Genomic DNA, 18,275 nt, shown 5'->3' with positions numbered 1-18,275 from the left:
TTGTGCATTTTTCCTCACTGTGCTTTTTATCACTAAAACACAGTAGTGTACCTGTAATTTGTAATACATTTTTTTTATAATAAAATAAAATTTAAATACAATTTTATGCATTTATACATTACAGTGATGAGCGAATCTGTCCCATTTTGTTTCACCTGAAAATATGTGAACGCGTTGAAGTCAATAAGTGGCAAAATATTTTTTACGCACAACAGTTTTTTACACGTGCAACAATTTTTCTCACTCCAATTGCATTAAAATCAATGAGCGTTTTTCTTATGGCGACTTTTTTGTCTCCATGACAATTTGCCAGTGCCAAAGGCACAGGAACAAACAAGAATATATATATATATATATATATATATATATATATATATATATATAGATATATAGTGATGGGCGAATTTGCGCCTTTTTTTTGGCGAATTTCGAATTTGCCAATTTCGAGCGAAATTCGCGAAACTGAAAAATTTGCAAAACGGCCTAGTTTTTGACGCCGGCGCCCGTTTTTGTTGCCGTTTCAGGAAAAAAAATTGCAGATGATGAAGTAGGGAATTTCACAGTGAATTCATGCCTAGCAAAAAAAAAAACACTCATCACTAGTTACAGAATTTAATAAACTAGCCAGAATATCTGCAAACATCAGTAAAGTATATTACCGGTATTGGACCTGTTATCCAGAATGCTCGGGAGCTTTTTGGATTTTCATACCTTAAGTCTACCAGAAAATCATGTAAACATTAAATGAACCAAATAGGCTGGTTTTGCTTCCAATAAGGATTAATTATATCTTAGTTTGAATCAAGTACAGGTATAGGATCCCTTATCCGGAAACCCAATATCCGGAAAGCTCTGAATTACGGAATGGCTGTCTCCCATAGACTCCATTTTATTCAAATAATCCAAATATTTAAAAACGATTTCCTTTTTCTCCGTATTAATAAAACAGTAGCTTGTACTTGATCCAAACTAAGATATCATTAATGCTTATTGGAAGCAAAACCTGCCTATTGGATTTATTTAAGTTTTAAATTAATTTCTAGCAGACTTACGGCATGAAGTTACGGAAAGATCCATTATTCGGAAAACCCCAGGTCCCGAGCATTCTGGATAACAGGTCCCATACCTGTACAAGGTTCTGTTTTTTTATTACAGAGAAAAAAGAAATCCTTTGTAAAAATTTAAAAAAAAATATTATTTTGATAAAATGGAGTCTATCGTAGACAGCCTTTCTGTTATTTATAGCATTCTGGAAAAAGCGTTTCTGCATAATGGATCCCATACCTGTATAATTATAAGAACATGTGTGCAAAAAAAATATTTATAATTACATAATCCATTGTAATGATTGTTGTGGTCTCTTTATTTGCATGTACTAGCAATTCGTTCATGCCTGTTTGGCTTTATTTGTCAGTTTCTTGGTTGCAAATAAAAAAAATGATCACAGTGGAAGCAATTCCTGTAAAAATGTCTGGATGTTTTCTTTGGCAAAATGGTGATTTTAGTTTTTTCTTCTTTTTGCATTTGTTTTAGAGGCTTTAATAAATAACCGCAAAGGCTTACATTAGCTACTTCTCTTCTCCCGCATTATCTGTTATGCTAAACCTCTTCTGAGTCATTACTTTTCTTCTGCACTTCACAAACTTCAAGTTACTTTTCCAGAGAATGAATCCTAATGTGGGTTTTGTTCCTACCGTGTTATCACCAGCAAGCAGAAAGTTAGAAATTGAGTCATACCATGGCAAATCTCAAAAGAATGAAATCTTTCAAAAGGTCAGCTTCTCGAGCTTGTCGTTGTTGTTGACATTTAGGCATTTATTTCAGACGTCGCTGATCATTTTCTCTGAGATAATGTGGAAGACTTGCTCTGTTGATATGCAATTATGTGCATAATGAAATGCAAAAATGCAAATATGCCCGTATATGCCAGTTGTTGCTTTGGCTTTTGTCATCTATGCAAGTGTCAGAAGACTTTGATGGATAGAGAGTCATCACTTCTTCACAGAACTCTGATATCTAAAATTATATTAAAGAGAACATATAGAACATGCTATATCCTGATGGTAATTAAATTCAACCTCAAAATGTGAAAGTTCCCGAGGTCAAATTTCTTGTTAGTAAATTCAGGGAAAAAAGATCACAAAGACTTAATTGCAACATTAATTTATTGCTTAACGTGAAATTCAGCTGGTTTCCTTCACTGAACAGGGACTACAATAATGTCTTCATTAATGATGACGGCTCAAGCTTGTCCTGCTGCTTCTCAAATGAGGGTTACACAACCCAATGTTTCATTTCACATATATCATATTTTATAAAGTAATTATGAAAATATGTTCCACTAAGTCTAATGAAGTCAGATATATGAGCAGACCAAAATTTTGTACTAGAAGCTTCAAAAAATGTTATTAATACATTAAGAACTCTCTAGGTTATAGACTAATTGCAGACAAAACTGTTATTCAGACTAATTATCAAAGAACTTCTGCTTTGGCAAAACATCCGTGCTAACGATTACATGGTTATTAAAATCTTAAGGGGCTTTCTTTTTTAGTCTAGAAGTTAGACAAGTATTAAAGTTATTATTATTTTTTTTTTTTTTTTTTTTTAAATGTCTCTTTTCTGCAGAACATAATTTTCAAATGTGATAAAATGAAATCTGCCTTCAGTACAACATTGTAAGATTACTAAAGGTCCTTTGTATGCATGTAGATGTAATGAAAAGAAATCAGTGAAAAGTGATTTTACCATCAGTATAATTGATGCTCATCATAAAATAACAGGCAGGCAAGTTCAGCGTGGTTGGTATTTTGATTAATACTTAAGATGTCCTAAACAATAATGACAAAACATCTTATTTATAAGCAGTAGTTGTAATGCTTTATTTTATCATAGAAGGTTTGCGTTCATACTTTACTGTATATGTGTGTGTGTGTGTATGTATATATATATATAGTCAAATACAAGAGTTCTCTGCACTCAACCCATTATCAATATATTTAAGACAGAGACATTTTGTGCATACTGCTACTGAAAAATGCCTTACCCTTTAAACAAAACAGGGATTGTTTGTCCATATATTGCAATATATTTAAGCTGGCCAACTACGTCAAAGTCATCCCATATCTGGCCAGTCCTACGCTTAATTTTCATCTGATTCATTAAGAATTCTATTGCTTCATTATACATTTTACAAAGGGACTAAGTTTAACCTGCAACTTACTTGCTGCTTTCAAAGTAAAACTCCCAAACTTGGCTGCCCTTTTATTAGACACCAGTGGGATCACCTGACTATAGCTGGGAAGGGTGGGAGCTACAACATGGAGCTGGTCACTGCTCCTGTATAACTATAACAAACAAGGGAAAGTTGTGCTCACCACTATTTTTTAAAACCATTAGGTGGGGGTGCAATGAGGGTGTGACCACAAAATACATATAGTCAAATACAAGAGTCTTCTGCACTCAACCCATTATCAATATATTTAAGACAGAGACATTTTGTGCATACTGCTACTGAAAAATGCCTTACCCTTTAAACAAAACAGGGATTGTTTGTCCATATATTGCAATACATTTAAGCTGGCCAATTAAGCAATTGAATTCTTTATGAATCAGATGAAAATTAAGCATAGGACTGGCCAGATATGGGATGACTTTGACGTAGTTGGCCAGATTAATGGTCACACCCTCATTGCACTCCCGCCTAATGGTTTTAAAAAATAGTGGTGAGCACAACTGATAATGGGTATATATATACTGAACCAGACGTTTGCACTATGAACCAGTCTTGTATTAATGTGGGTGCTGGTTCAAAATATCATATAAAGTTCAAGAGGATCCGCACTCCAAAGTCAGTGAATCATCATTATTTATTGGTCAAATTGTGCATCTGTATATTCAGAAGGCTTTTATTACATTACAAATCTTAATTGTGCATTGTGAACCTTTAACACCTGCCTGAAGGTTGTGTAAACTTTTGGAGCAAATAACTTTTTCATTAAGAAGTTTTATTACATACACTGCACATTCTCACAAACTATAAAATTTGCTATCACTATCCTACTGTCACGTGAGGGGTAAAGTGTTTGCAAATAGTGATTCGTGAAATTCGCAAAACGGCAAAAAATTTGCGAAACAACGCTGGCCTCATGTTTTTGACGCAACGTCGGTTTTTTTGACGCCGGCGTCTGTTTTTTACGCCGCTGCAAATTCGCTGGCGAAAATGCGAAGGCGTTCAAAAAATGGACGCCGGCTTACGTTTTCTTTGACGTCGGCGAATTTTCGTGGCGGTTTCGCAAATTTATTCGCCGGTGGTGAATCGCAGGAGTTTGCCGCAAATTCGCGCCTTGCGAATAAATTCGCCCATCACTATTTGCAAAGGCAAAATTGTTAATTTTGCTAACATTTATTCGCAGTGCAAATGAATTGTGAACAATTTTTGCATTAGCAACCGATATTACATTCGATCATTGGATATATAAACCGCACAACAGGGCAAACCCCTAGATAAAATTGTATTAAGAGAGCGTACTCAACAAAATATATTTATATGGCCAATCTACAAATTACAGAGGGGTCAAGTTGAAGGTGAGCTGGGGGAACTAGCAGTTTAGACAACTTTTTTAACATTTAGTGGCAAAAGTAAGTAGTGAAACTCAAAAGCTAGTAGGAGAGGTAGTAGCAAGGCCAGACGTCGAGAATTGTGATTACTAGATATTTGAAATTAAAAAATTGCTGGAAGAAAGAGAAAGTTTAGTGAAAACAATGTATTGAATATAAGGGGGGAAGGCTGTCGTGTTAGAGTGAGCAAAATGTAATTTAATGTTATAGGGGAAAAGAGTGAAAGTTATAATAACGTTTTTGCTGCATAATGAAAGGCACAGTCCAGTGCTATCTATTATGTCCTTAAAGAAATTAGAAAGGTTTTAAAATTGTCAGCTGTGGGTAGAGGGTTTTTAAGAGCCTACAGGATGGTGCTAATTATAGCCAATAGGAACTTAGATTTAGAGGTTAGGAGGATGGATATATTAGAAGAGATGCAAAATTGTTCATTGAAAGAATTCTTTTGTACCAGGATGGCAAGAATTTTTAAGAAGGCAAGACTTTTTGACTTAATTCACTGGTGTATCTGGAGCATCCTCACAGCTAGTGGGCTGAAGTTGGGTTTTCAGTTGCTGAAAGTGGCTGTCTTTGATGGCTCTCTTTAAGATGGCAATTCCAAGTGCTATGGCCTGCCTTGGGTCCCATTCACTATCTTAGGATATATAATGCAGACACATATTAGGATACTAAAATAAATAAATTGTTTTCTTCCTACCTATAGATGAAGCTATTTTAGCTGTGTTATTTTCCTTATGCCGTAAACAGTGGCCAATATTTCTAACTCCAGAGAAGAATAAACTCTCACTAAAGTCTTATCGATCCCCCCTAAATTCTATAAAGAAGGCAGGGGAGCAATTAACAAATGTTACAAAAAACAATAATTTTTTTTTAAAAAAACTCTAAATTCCTCCAGGGTACAGTACCTGTGAAGTCAATTCCAGAACTGTCTATATGTTTACATGTAAGTCCCAAATGCTTCATCAGTTGTCAGTTGTGATAACATTTGTATTCAACATTCAGCATTGTGCTACTTTAGCTGTCATTTCATATAGTAGTGATATCACAACTGTTAGCACAGCAGGTACCATACGCATGCCAGAGAAAGTGATATTGCAACTGACAAACTGCTTTTGACAAACCTACTTGGTTTTACATCTAATGTATATTAAAGAACACAAAATATACTTATATTAGTTAAAAATGTGAAAAATTATATATTTTATTTTTATCTTTCTCAATAGATGATAAATTAGATAAAAAATATATAACAAAATGTCTAAAAATAACATCCTAAATATATTTCCAAAAAGTGTTTTATGTTAGGTTTGAGGGTTTTTTTTACTAGGTTGCATCAAAAGCCACAACTGACTTGTGTCAATTGACCCCATTTCAACACAAAACCAGGGGAAAAGTAAGAATGTTCAATGCAGCTTGTGTCCAATTTACAAAAATTTAGATCCATGCATTATAAATATGGATGCAATTTAGCCTGCATCGTTACAATTACAAGCAAGAATTCTGGGGAAAATGTTTGCATTGTAGCTAAAAAAAAACAATTTTCATCCAACTTAGTAAATGATTTTATCTAAACGATTTTATCTCAACGTTTTCCTGAAAATTTGCTTTGGGTGAAAAAATTAAATTTTCACGATTTTTTCGGATTTTTCACCCGAAAACTCGCACACATCAAAAAATCATTGGGACTTCTCCCATTAACGTATATATGCAACCTCGACAGGTTGCATACGAGATGCCGGATTTTCTGATTCAAACTTTTCCATCTTCTGGGTCTAGTAAATTCCGAAAAATTTGTGATTTCAAAAATCGTGAATTCAATTCAATGAATTTTTGCATTCGGAGTTTAGTAAATAACCCCCCCTAATGTTTACAAGTGGAACAGCCCATGTGTTGAGATGTCAGTGGAAGACTAATTCTGCCCCACAGCAGTTTTGTTGGATAGATAACAACAATATAAAGCTGTGAGTAAATGCAAAGCAGATGATGTTGTCTAATTAATTACACTCATGCTTACACCCTGTGTGCAAGGAAGCCTGAAGACATACAGTACTGTATAAGTACAGGGTTCTCTTGCACTGTGTCCTGCTATTTAGCCAGTTTTGCTTTTTGCTCTATGGATTGTGGGGCACATTTACTTAGCCCGAGTGAAAGAATAGAATAAAAAATACTTTGAATTTCAAATGTTTTTTTTGGCTACTTCGACCATCGAATCGGCTACTTCGACCTTCGACTACGACTTTGAATCTACTTCGAAACTAAAAATCATTCGACCAGTCGCTTTAAAAAAAACTTTGACCCCCTACTTCGCCACCTAAAAACCTACCGAACCTCAATGTTAGCCAATGGGGAAGGTCCCCATAGGCTTTCTAAGCTTTTTTTGATCGAAGGAATTTAGTTTGATCGATGGATTCAAAGGATTTAATCGCTCGTTCGAAGATTTTTCCTTCGATCGTTCGAATGAACGAATTGCGGTAAATTCTTCGACTTCGATATTCGAAGTCGAATGATTTAACTTCGACAGACGAATATCGAGGGTTAATTAACCCTCGATATTCGACCCTAAGTAAATGTGCCCCTGTGTGTTTAATTGTATGTGCAGTTACAGGGGTTTGTGTTGTATATCTGTATATCTGCTAATCCATCAGGAGAAGTATTTTTGAAATAGAGAGTTATTAAGGTGTTCCAAGGAAAGTTGGTGCTGGGCATATTGTTAATATTCCAAAGTGCCTAGAAAGGCACTTTATTGTGTTTTGACTTTATTGTGTGTATGTGTGCTCATGTGACTTGATCATACATTGCAAACATCCAACTACGTCAGATGAATAATAAGGATAATGATTGATTCTTAATTCAGACTGATAATATCTTCATAATTAGAATGCAAGTCATTTGACATTTACAATAAGTAAGTAAAGATTATGACTTACATTTATCATCTGCATTAATGAATTTAGCTTCAGTCCAAAGTTGGCAAGCACTGTCAACAACAAAAAAAAGCCATTCATTCAACAGCGCTATTAACCTTTGTGACACAGTATCGTAATAATTAACAACAGATAAATCTGACATTTCTTCAGAGGGGATTGTTCCTTGTGGACAAGAAGAAATCTTAAGACAATAGCACAAATGACATTTTGTCAGTGTGATTTTTCTTAGGGAAAAGGTGCATCAAAATGCAAAGAATTGCCACTAAATGTCTCCCATTATAGGGATACTGACATATTCTGACTTATTATCCACTTGTCATACCAGGCACATCACTTTAAAAAAGAAAAAAAAAACAGTTTTGTTTTTTCCGGTAGAACAGATACCTTAAATGCAGCCAGCAAAAGTAGAAGATGTTTTAGCGAAGGAGGAAACTTATTGTAAGTCTGTCATTCTCAATACCTGATATTTATCGAGTCTCAGTGTATCTATAGCCATTTATAGGAAAGGCAATAGTGAGGATCGTGACCCAAAAAGGCCAATTTCTGACCCAAAAAGATAATTAACCAATTGCATTAAAACAAGAAAATTTTGTAAAACATGAATATAGGAAACAAAATTTGGAACATATATCTAAAAGTTATTACAACTAACTATATTATATAGTAAATAAGTTGAAGAATAAAAATTCCATTCTAAATCAAATAACATATCTGTGTAGAATGCACTGATCTCAAAAAAATAAAATAGTATTATGCTACAAAAAGAGGCTTATATTAAATCTATTTTATGAATTTTTTTTTAATTTTTAAGATTTTTAAAAAAGACATTATTTTGTTTGTTAATTTGTTCATTTACCCTGAAAGAAAACAAATACTGGGACCTTTATACTGGAATTTGGTTTGCAGAATTATAGTGGTAGGGGTATGCAGAATAACTGTGCCTAATTGAGCAAATAAATTATTGTGGCCTTCTATTTTAGGGCAATGTATGTTTATCATCTTATGGCCTTTCAGTCTATACCTACAACACCATCACATAGTTAGATAAGTCCCATAGTTTAACAGTCATAATATTCACATCTTTAACGTAAGACAGTTAAAAGTAATGACAACTGAAGGACATTTTTGTTTTTTACATTTTTTTTCTAAAAAAATCCAAAATGTCAATCATTTCCAGACTAGTCAGTCTGCAGAAATAACAGATGACAAAGTGATTTAAAGGGGTGGTTCACCTTCAAGTAATTTTTTCAGTATGTTATAGAATGGCCAATTCTAAGCAACATTTCATTTGGTCTTCATTATTTATTTTTTATAGTTTTTTATATTATTTGCCTTCTTCCTCTCACTCTTTCCAGCTTAAAAATAATCTATAAGGTGACACATTTATTGTTATTGTTACTTTGTTTTGCTCGTTTTTGTATTCAGGCCCTTTCCTAATTTCTATTCCAGTCTCTTTTTCAAATCAATGCATGGTTGCTATTATAATTCAGACCCTAGCAACCAGATGACTGATATTGCAAACCGGGGAGCTGCTGATTAATAAACTAACCTAAATAACTCAAAAACCACAAGTAATAAAAAATGAAAACCAATTGCAAATTGTCTGAGAATATCACTCTCTATATAACACTCAAAGATAAAGAACCCCTTTAAAGGAGAAGGAAAGGCTAAAATTAAGTAAGCTTTATCAGAAAGGTCTATATAAATACACCAGAAAACCCTAAAAGTAATGCTGATCTGAGCCCTCTGTCAAAAGAAACACAGCATTTCTTTCCTTCTACTATGTACACATGGACTTCTGTATCAGACTTCCTGTTTTCAGCATAAACCTCCAGGGCAGGGCTTGAGCATGCTCAGTTTGCTCCTCTCCCCCTCCCTCCTCCCCTCTCTGCTGTAATCTGAGCTATGAATGAGCAGGGAAACTCAGGCAGTAAGTGATGTCACACCAAGTGAATATGGCAGCTGCTATCCTACATAAACAGAGAGAGCTTCTAGAGCTGTTTACTCAGGTATGGTAAAGTATTCCACAGAATAAGTAGTGTTATAACTGGCACTATTGTGGCTAATCTATTAACAATAAACTGCTTTTGTACCTTTCCTTCTCCTTTAAAGCCTAAAAACATGGAAGTAGAACTATCATCATGGAGTCTAGCACTGATATGGAAAACCATTGTACTTCATTTTTCCTTATTATGTTGTACACTATTTGAATTGATTCCAAATGCACGAAGAGGAACTTTTTTTTTTTATAATCGTTTTTATTGTTTTCAAAACAAAATACAAAGAAAAAGAAAAAGAAAAAAAAACAAAAGAAAGGTTGGTGGAGAAACAAGTCACAATACTTGGCATTCAGCGCTGAACATATGCATATCCGTACACATGACCAGGTACACAATTTCACAGTACAGCACATACATCATAACAATGACATGGAGACAAATCTTACAGATACAGTTTCTCAGGTAGGAGCAGCCCCAAGCCGCAAAACTTCCACCCATCCCGTCCAGACCGAGTCAAACTTATTTGGTGTGCCTCTTTGGATATAGACCAACCGTGCCAACGTAATATGTTCCTGCAAAAGGTTTTTCCACATCTGTACAGTGGGGGAGTCACCCGATAACCACTTAAGAGCTATACATTTGCGTGCAAGGAAGAGCGATTCTCTCAGGGATACTAACACATAGGGGGACTTAGAGAGATATGTAATAACACCTAGCAGGCACACTTTTGGGTTCACAGGTATATGTAGTGCAGTTATGTGGGAAAGTTTCTCACAGACTTTCGCCCAAAACGAAGCCACCTCCGTGCAGCTCCACATCAGGTGAAGAAAGTCGGCCCCTGGCAAATGACATTTGGGACAACAGTCATCTGGTCTGATATGAGCCCTGTACATACGTACAGGTGTAATGTATGCATGATGTAGAATAAGAATTTGGGAGAACCTACTTCTCACATTAAAGGACACCAGACTGGAAGCCTCCAAAGCTTCCTCCCATTCCTCATCCTCCAAGTCACCCATAGCTGATTCCCACCTTCCTCTAAAATTACCCACTATACACTTCTTATTTTTCATTAACACAGAGTAGAGCCATGACAGAGGATGATTTCTGCAGAAGCTAGTGAGGTATTCCAACATATTTTCCAGTGGTGATTTAGATATAACAACTGGGGATAAGGACCATTGAGCCTTAGCTGCCTGTTTAAGTTGGTAATATTGTAACCAGGCTGCAACCTCCACTTCATAATCGGTCTCAAACTGCTCGGGGGTTTTGAAAACACCATCCACGTATAAATCCTCAATAACCTGAACCCCCTGTGGTTGCCAAAATAACTGCAGGTCTGCATGCCGGAAATGGGGGGTCCCCTCATTTTCCCAAAGTGGAGTATTTGGGGAAAATGCCTGATACTGAATAAGTTTCAATGCCACCACCCATACCTTATAAAGCGTTCTCAGCAATGGAAGGGGGCAGTGAAAGTTCTGGATATGTTCCAAAAAAATTAGCGGGGGTACCGCCTTACTACCCCAACACTCCCTAAGAACCACATAGGAAGAATCAGTAACATCTAATTTAGACCACGGCAGGAGATGCTGCAATTGTGACGCTAAGTAATAAGATCTCCAATCTGGAAGGGCCATCCCACCCTGCAGGGTCGGGAGTTGTAAAACCGAATACGCCAGTCTGCTTCGCTTGCCGGCCCACACAAATGTTTTAGTATCAGAATCTAGCCGTGTAAATATCTGTTTTGGTATGTAGACTGGGGAGTTTGCAAATACATACAGAAGCTGCGGCAAAAAAATCATTTTACAAATAGCCACTTTACCCGGTGGCGTTAAGGGGAGGGAACTCCAAGCCTTCATTTGACTAGAGATTTTAGTAAGTATAGGGGTCAAGTTATCCGGCAAGTAATCACGGTGGTGTTTGGTAAAGGATATCCCTAAGTAATGAAGTCGGTTGACCCATTGCAAAGGCTGACCAGGTGATTGATAACGAGGGGCTTCGTGATCCAAGGGAAATATATAAGATTTACCCCAGTTTATAAGCAAACCCGAAAATTGCCCGAACTTTTTGACCACATGGAGGAGTCTATCCAGTGATTCCGCCAGATCTGCCAGAAACAGCAACATATCGTCCGCATATAGCGCTATCTTTTCCTCTACATCCCCGTATTTACAGCCCACAATATTAGCATCCGCCCTTACCATAATAGCTAGCACTTCAATGGCCAGTGCGAACAGGACTGGGGATAAAGGACAACCCTGTCTGGTACCCCTTTCCAGTGCAATAGAGGCAGAGATCGAATTGTTCGTACAGACTTTTGCGACAGGGCAAGAATATAACAACTGCACCCAACCGATAAACTTTTCCCCAAAGCCAAACCCCGCTAGTGTTTCCCACAAATAACCCCATTCAACAGTATCGAACGCTTTAGCGGCATCAAGAGAAAGGATAACCCTCCGGCCCTGGTTTATGTGAGGTAACTGAAGATTCGCAAAAAGTCTTCTAATATTCGTAACAGTAGCCCTCCCCGGCATGAACCCCGTTTGGTCTCTATGTACCAACTTAAGAATTACTGTATTTAATCGGGCCGCCAAAATTTTTGCTAAAATTTTTATATCACCGTTGAGAAGCGAGATAGGTCTATAGGACTCACAATGTGTGGGGTCCTTCCCTTTCTTGGGAATCAATACTATGAGTGCCTCAGTCATGGAGGGAGGAAGAGTCCCAGCAGATAGTGCCTGGTCAAAGCAGTGTTTTAAGCGGGGCACTAACACGTCCTTATATTGTTTATAGAATTCCATAGGGATGCCATCTGTCCCCGGGGCCTTACCACTAGGGAATGAACCGATTGCGTCCTCAATTTCCTGCACAGTAATGTCTCCCTCCAAATAGGATCTGTCTGCTACACAAAGTGTGGGAAAAGGCACCTGTCCCAAATACTCCTGCAATTCCCCCTGAGTGTAAGTGACTCTTGATCTGTAGGCCTCAGAAAAGTATTCCTGAAATGTCTTATTTATCCCTGCCAAGTCTGAAAGCACCACACCTGCAGCAGAGTGGATATTCATTATAGTGGTAGATGGGGCTATTTCCCTACACATCAACGCAAGGAGATGACCAGTTCTGTCCCCAAATTGGGTAATTCTGTGTTTGGAGTATAAAATACTTTTGTGGGCCTGCTGCACCAAGTAGTTTTGTTGGTCCTGCGACTTAAGAAGCCAATTAGTTTTATTTTCTGGATTGGGCTGTGCAATATATTGGGCCTCCGCCTCAGAGACATCCCTTTCGAGGCGTATTCCCTCCTCCTCCCTTCTCTTTTTCCAGCTACTAACTCTGGACTTAACTATCCCTCTCACATATGCCTTCATCGCATCCCATTCACTGGAATCAGTGGCTGTGCATTCATTAAGTACCCAATATTCATTAAGTACTTGAGGGAGACCCTCAGATACATCTGGGAGCTTCAACCAGTAGGGCTGCATCCGCCATGGTCTACTGCCACGGGCTGAAGTGGAGACCGTAAGAGAAATTGGGGAGTGGTCTGAGATCCCACGGGGCATAATGTGTATATGTTGTATCAATGGTAACAAATCTGTAGATAATAAGGCCAAGTCTATTCTGGACATAGACCCATGAGTCGTGGAGTAACATGTGTATTGTTTTAAAGTAGGATTCCTAGCCCTCCATGCATCTACCAGCCCCAAAGCCGTCAAACATTGTTGAAACCTATGAGACGGTCTAGTAACTACCTGAGCATTAGGGGTAAATTTATCCAGTGCATCCTGAATTGAATTAAAATCCCCCATGCAAATTATTGGCAAACGCGGAAACAGAGATATTGGGGAAAGACACTCAGTCAGCATGGCCATTGTAAATGGAGGGGGAACATATACCCCCACAATCAAAAATTCCCTCTCATCAATTCTAGCATGTACATATATAAATTTGCCCCTCGGGTCCGTTTTGATTTTAATAGGCTGGAACGCGAGCCCCCTTCTAACCAATATGGAGACCCCTTTAGCATAATTCGAGTAACATGCATGATAAGTAGCACCTATCCACGGACGTCTAAGGGAAGGGGTCTTATCAGGCGTCATATGAGTCTCTTGCAATATAATAATATCATGGGGATGTTTTTTTAGAAAATTGAAAACTAAGGACCTTTTAAGTTTGTCCCGTAGTCCCCTCACGTTCCAGTTTATCAATCTCAAGCCCACACAAGCCATTTCAGAGAATAACACAGACTATGCAGAATATCAATTAGGGCCCCCAAACAGAGTACGCCGGCCATCCACAGCATTAGCACCAGTGTTTGCATGCATAATAAGTAATCTCTCACCAACCTAAAAAACATTACCCCCCACCCTGCTTTCAACCCACATCCCCAACCTGGGTTCAGCTTACATGGATCCCGAACCATCAAAAAACCCAAAAAAAAAAAAAAAAAAGAGAAAAAGTCCTGAAAGTAGAACGCTGCGGGGGAGCCAAAAAGGGCTCAAATGTGGGCAGCTAACCTTACTAGTCACCAATACCTTGTTCACGTCCCAAAACGAAGTCACTCCTGAATACAAGTGCCCATACGATGCAAAGGTAGGTATATTCAACTAGACCACAGGACCAAGGCAGGTATAAGAAAACCAGAGCCACCAACAGAAGAAAAGGGGGTAGCCTGCGTATACCGTCCAAATACCGTCCAGGGTCAGGCCTGCCCCAGCTGAGTAGGATCTGCGCCGCTCCGTGGATGAGTAGATGGGGTGGACTCCAACCAATCCACTGCTTGGCGTGGGGAGGAGAAAAAAAAGGATTTTCCAGCATGGACCACACGAAGTTTGGCGGGGAAAAGCATAGCATATTGCATATTGAGCTGTCGCAGCCTCCTCTTTACTTCCATAAATTGCAGCCGTTGTTTTCTCACCTCCATCGAAAAATCCGGATACAGGGAGACAGTAGTATTTTGGTAACGAAGCTCTTTAGTGCGTGCCTCTCTAAGTGCTGTATCACGATCACGGTAGTTTAACAAGCGCGCAATTACCGGTCTGGGCCCTGCGCCTGGTGGTAATGGCCGCGCTGGAACCCGATGCGCACGTTCAATTAGGAACATGGAAGAGAAGGCCTTCTCTCTGAACTGTGTTAGCAGAAACTGTTCCACAAAAGCTTCCATCGCAGTACCCTCAGCTCCCTCTGGCACTCCCACCAACCGTATATTGTTACGGCGCAGGCGATTTTCGAGGTCGTCCGTCTTAAATTCTAATGCCTGTATGCGCTTATCAGCCTCCTTGGCTCCTTTTCCCAGTGGGCCACATACATCCTCCAACTCCCCAATCCTGCGCTCAGCCTCGCTGGTACGGTCTCTCAGTTTAGAAATGTCCTTTTTCACCGTAGCAAACTCAGTTTTAAGACCGTCTATTTTATCAACCAGCATCTCATGATGTTGTTTCATAATATGCGCAATTTCCAACAGGGAAGGTTCCGCTCCGGCATCCGGACCAGCAGGTATGGCCGGAGAGTGAGGGGAAGACGGTGGACTGTCGGGAGGGAGGTCAGTCTCGTCCACGGCAGGGGAGCTGAGGGCAGAGGTAGTCGGGTCATGTGCAAAAACTTCCAAGCGCTTGGCCGCAGAGGCGATTACATCCGCCTTCTTAGCACTGACCTTAGTTTTGGAGGGAGAGGTCTCCGATATGGGCCCGACGCCATCTTGGCCATGTGCGGAGTCCTTACGCTCAGACCTTTTCACAGCAGGTGTCGAGGATTTAATCGCGGAGTTCCTCCTCATGATGACAGAATAGGATCACCTCTATCTGGCACAGGTTTCGGTGCAAATTCCGAACTGCAAGGTGCACTTTAAAACAGGATAAGTTAAGGATCAATGCAGGAGCAACAGGACGCACGTCCTCTCACAAGCTCATGCTGGCCACGCCCCCTCGCACGAAGAGGAACTTAAAGAACATTTTAGCAACAGGCCAGACCCTAAGGCATTAAAAAATATCAGTATTCACTCCAGTTTAACCACTTAGCACTTGGCATGATTGCTAAATATTATTGTCAATAGCTGTTCATTTTTAGTTCTGCTTGGCTATGAATGACACATTTATAGGTTATCTGATTTATGCAGAACTATCTGTAGGTCCTGTAGTAAATGTAGTATCAGCATACTGTTTATATATATGATAAAAAGAAATACCACATATCAAATATAAAATAATGATCAAATGTAATGATCGAATATTCTCACTCGCTACCCATATAATTCTTTACTAGGGATATATGATTCTCGCCACAATGAGTAAGTCTCTCTTGGATTTAAATAAATACTTACTCAAATCGAGCCTGGCCCCCGATGTTCCCCCTGGGCCTGACTTGAACCATTCAGATTCACCCAGAATATTGGTATAGAATCTGTGTAAACATTCTACAATCCTAATAACTGATTGATAACCTTGAACTTCTTCTACAACACAGCAGTTCTGTATTAGTGTCCTGCTCTATAATCTTTCTTCTTGATAACAAGAATCTGATATCTAATATATGACTTAAATCTAAAACCTTGTTATCTACATTGTAGAGCAAAAAATGGCTTTGTTCAATAACCAATATGTCAATGCTGACCAAATTGCTCAGTCTAATGGAAGTTCCAATCAGCACATGATCATCTTCCAACTAACACTGGAGAGAACTTCAAGAGTGTGTATATTTATTTAAACAGGTTACACCAACTATAAACTTGCTAGGGCAAAATAACTATGCCCTGTATGTACCCACAAGTCATTTAGGAACTTTATTTTCACAAAGGTCCACTGTAACATTTATTGGAACTAGTCTTCTCGACATGAGGGATGAAGATATATTCGAGGTTCCGAATATCTGAACCTTGAATAATTCGTAGTTTTCGAAGCAAAAAAAAAAATATATGAATTTTTCGAGATTTATTAAAGTCCGATGGTCTAAAAAATCCAAATCCGAAACCCCGGCATCTAAAAGCTGTTGAGGTCCTGTATAAGTCAATGGGGAAGGTCCCAGTGTCTTTGCTGATGTCCATACCAATGTCCAATGATTTCAGGGTTTCTGTGCAAAAAACTCTGAAAACTCCTAACAATTCTGAGTTTTTGGGGAAAGCTCTGAAGTTTGTCCGACCTTATTTTTTTGGGGTTTTTTTTCTTCATAAATAAGGTCCATTTGGGAATTTGGAGTTGCTTGAATTTCTAACTTAGAAATACTGATATAAATTCGGACCTTGATAAATCACCCCCATAATCTTCTGAGATTTTTATTTTCCATTAAACTATGGAGGCTAGTTCTCACCTGAGCATGGGACATACATTACCTTGCCTGGTAATGTTGATCAGTAGCATCCATGATGAAATGGCCTGGTCATGCATGTGATATTTTCTGGTTACATATAAGAAATTGGTTTAGAGAATATCTTTGCTATCCTCCTGCTGTTGCGGCATGGTATTGTTTGATTTACATTTCTATTGGGTTGGCTTTCCTTATAATTAGACACTTATAGCAGTTCCAGTTTTTTTTGTAATGTGATGACACCAACCTGATTGCAAGGACTATTCCATGACATTGAAGAGTGTTATTCTGCAGCTGGCTTACAGCACTGTAGGTAGATAACTGTGTTCTGTAACTTGCAAGCGGCCCTGCTGTTTGTTCCTGGCAATTAAATTCACTGGTGCCTTTATTCTATTCAAAGCAGGGTCTTTATGCTCTAAATCCAGCTCTTCTAATACTCCCCACTAGTGCTTTGCAAAAAAAGAGTCAGGCTGACAGATTATCGCAAGGCAGTTAAGCATGTAATTGCTCAAATGAGTTAAAATCCCTTCAAATATCAGTCTTTGTACCTCATCACACCACTTCACGGACTCAAATATTTGACAATTGATAAAGATAAAACTAAAAGGATCTTCATTAGGTACCAACCACCGTGACAAGCGTCTTTTTAAGCTCAAGGCTGGCAAAGTTTGGAACTTATTATCTACTTAAAAACTGTAGGAAATCAGGAAAATGCATCTGCAGTTTAAAAGAGAGAAAAGTGGAAGCTCAGGGGTACAATATAAAATAATGTGATGCATGCTAGCCCTGAAATTAATTGTATGGTTCGCTCTCAAAATGCTTTGTTTACAACCAATTGAGTACTGAAAAAGCTTCTGCAAGGAATTTGTTCACAATTATCGTACTGCTTCCCCGGTATTTATCCCAACAGGAAAGTTTACATTGTAATAAAAGTAATGTGTGGTCTGCTCTTAACCATGTACAGTATTGCAAAAGGTTTACTTCTGTGCAAAACCTCCAGCAGGAAACACATGGGAAACATATTGCCTAGTATAAATACTCAAACTCAACAAATGTGCGGGTCAATGGTGCAAGAACCAGCAGCCAGAACTTTCAGTTGACTATGCTTCCTTTCCGTAGCAATGTAAACATTAGAAATACTGCAAATCACTAGAGTTACTATGTCACATTCAGCTGATGTTACATCATTGGTGTAATTGCTCCTCTAGATCTAGTGACACAGGGACAGAACTAGGGGTAGGCAGCTGCCTAGGGCGCAACAATTGGGGGATGCTGGGCAGGTACCTCTTCTGCCTACCTACAAACTGGACCTGGCACTAGGCTTGCCGGTGAATGCTGTTACCGGGGCTGGGGGGGGCAAGCTTGCCGGGTGGAATACATTTTTTTGGAGTTATTAATTCCATTTTTCTGGAGTTAATAAAATCAAATGTACACC

This window comes from Xenopus laevis, chromosome 3S, assembly GCF_017654675.1.
Source record: "Xenopus laevis strain J_2021 chromosome 3S, Xenopus_laevis_v10.1, whole genome shotgun sequence".
In the NCBI taxonomy this organism is placed as follows: domain Eukaryota; kingdom Metazoa; phylum Chordata; class Amphibia; order Anura; family Pipidae; genus Xenopus; species Xenopus laevis.
Note: the sequence above shows the minus strand (reverse complement) of the source record.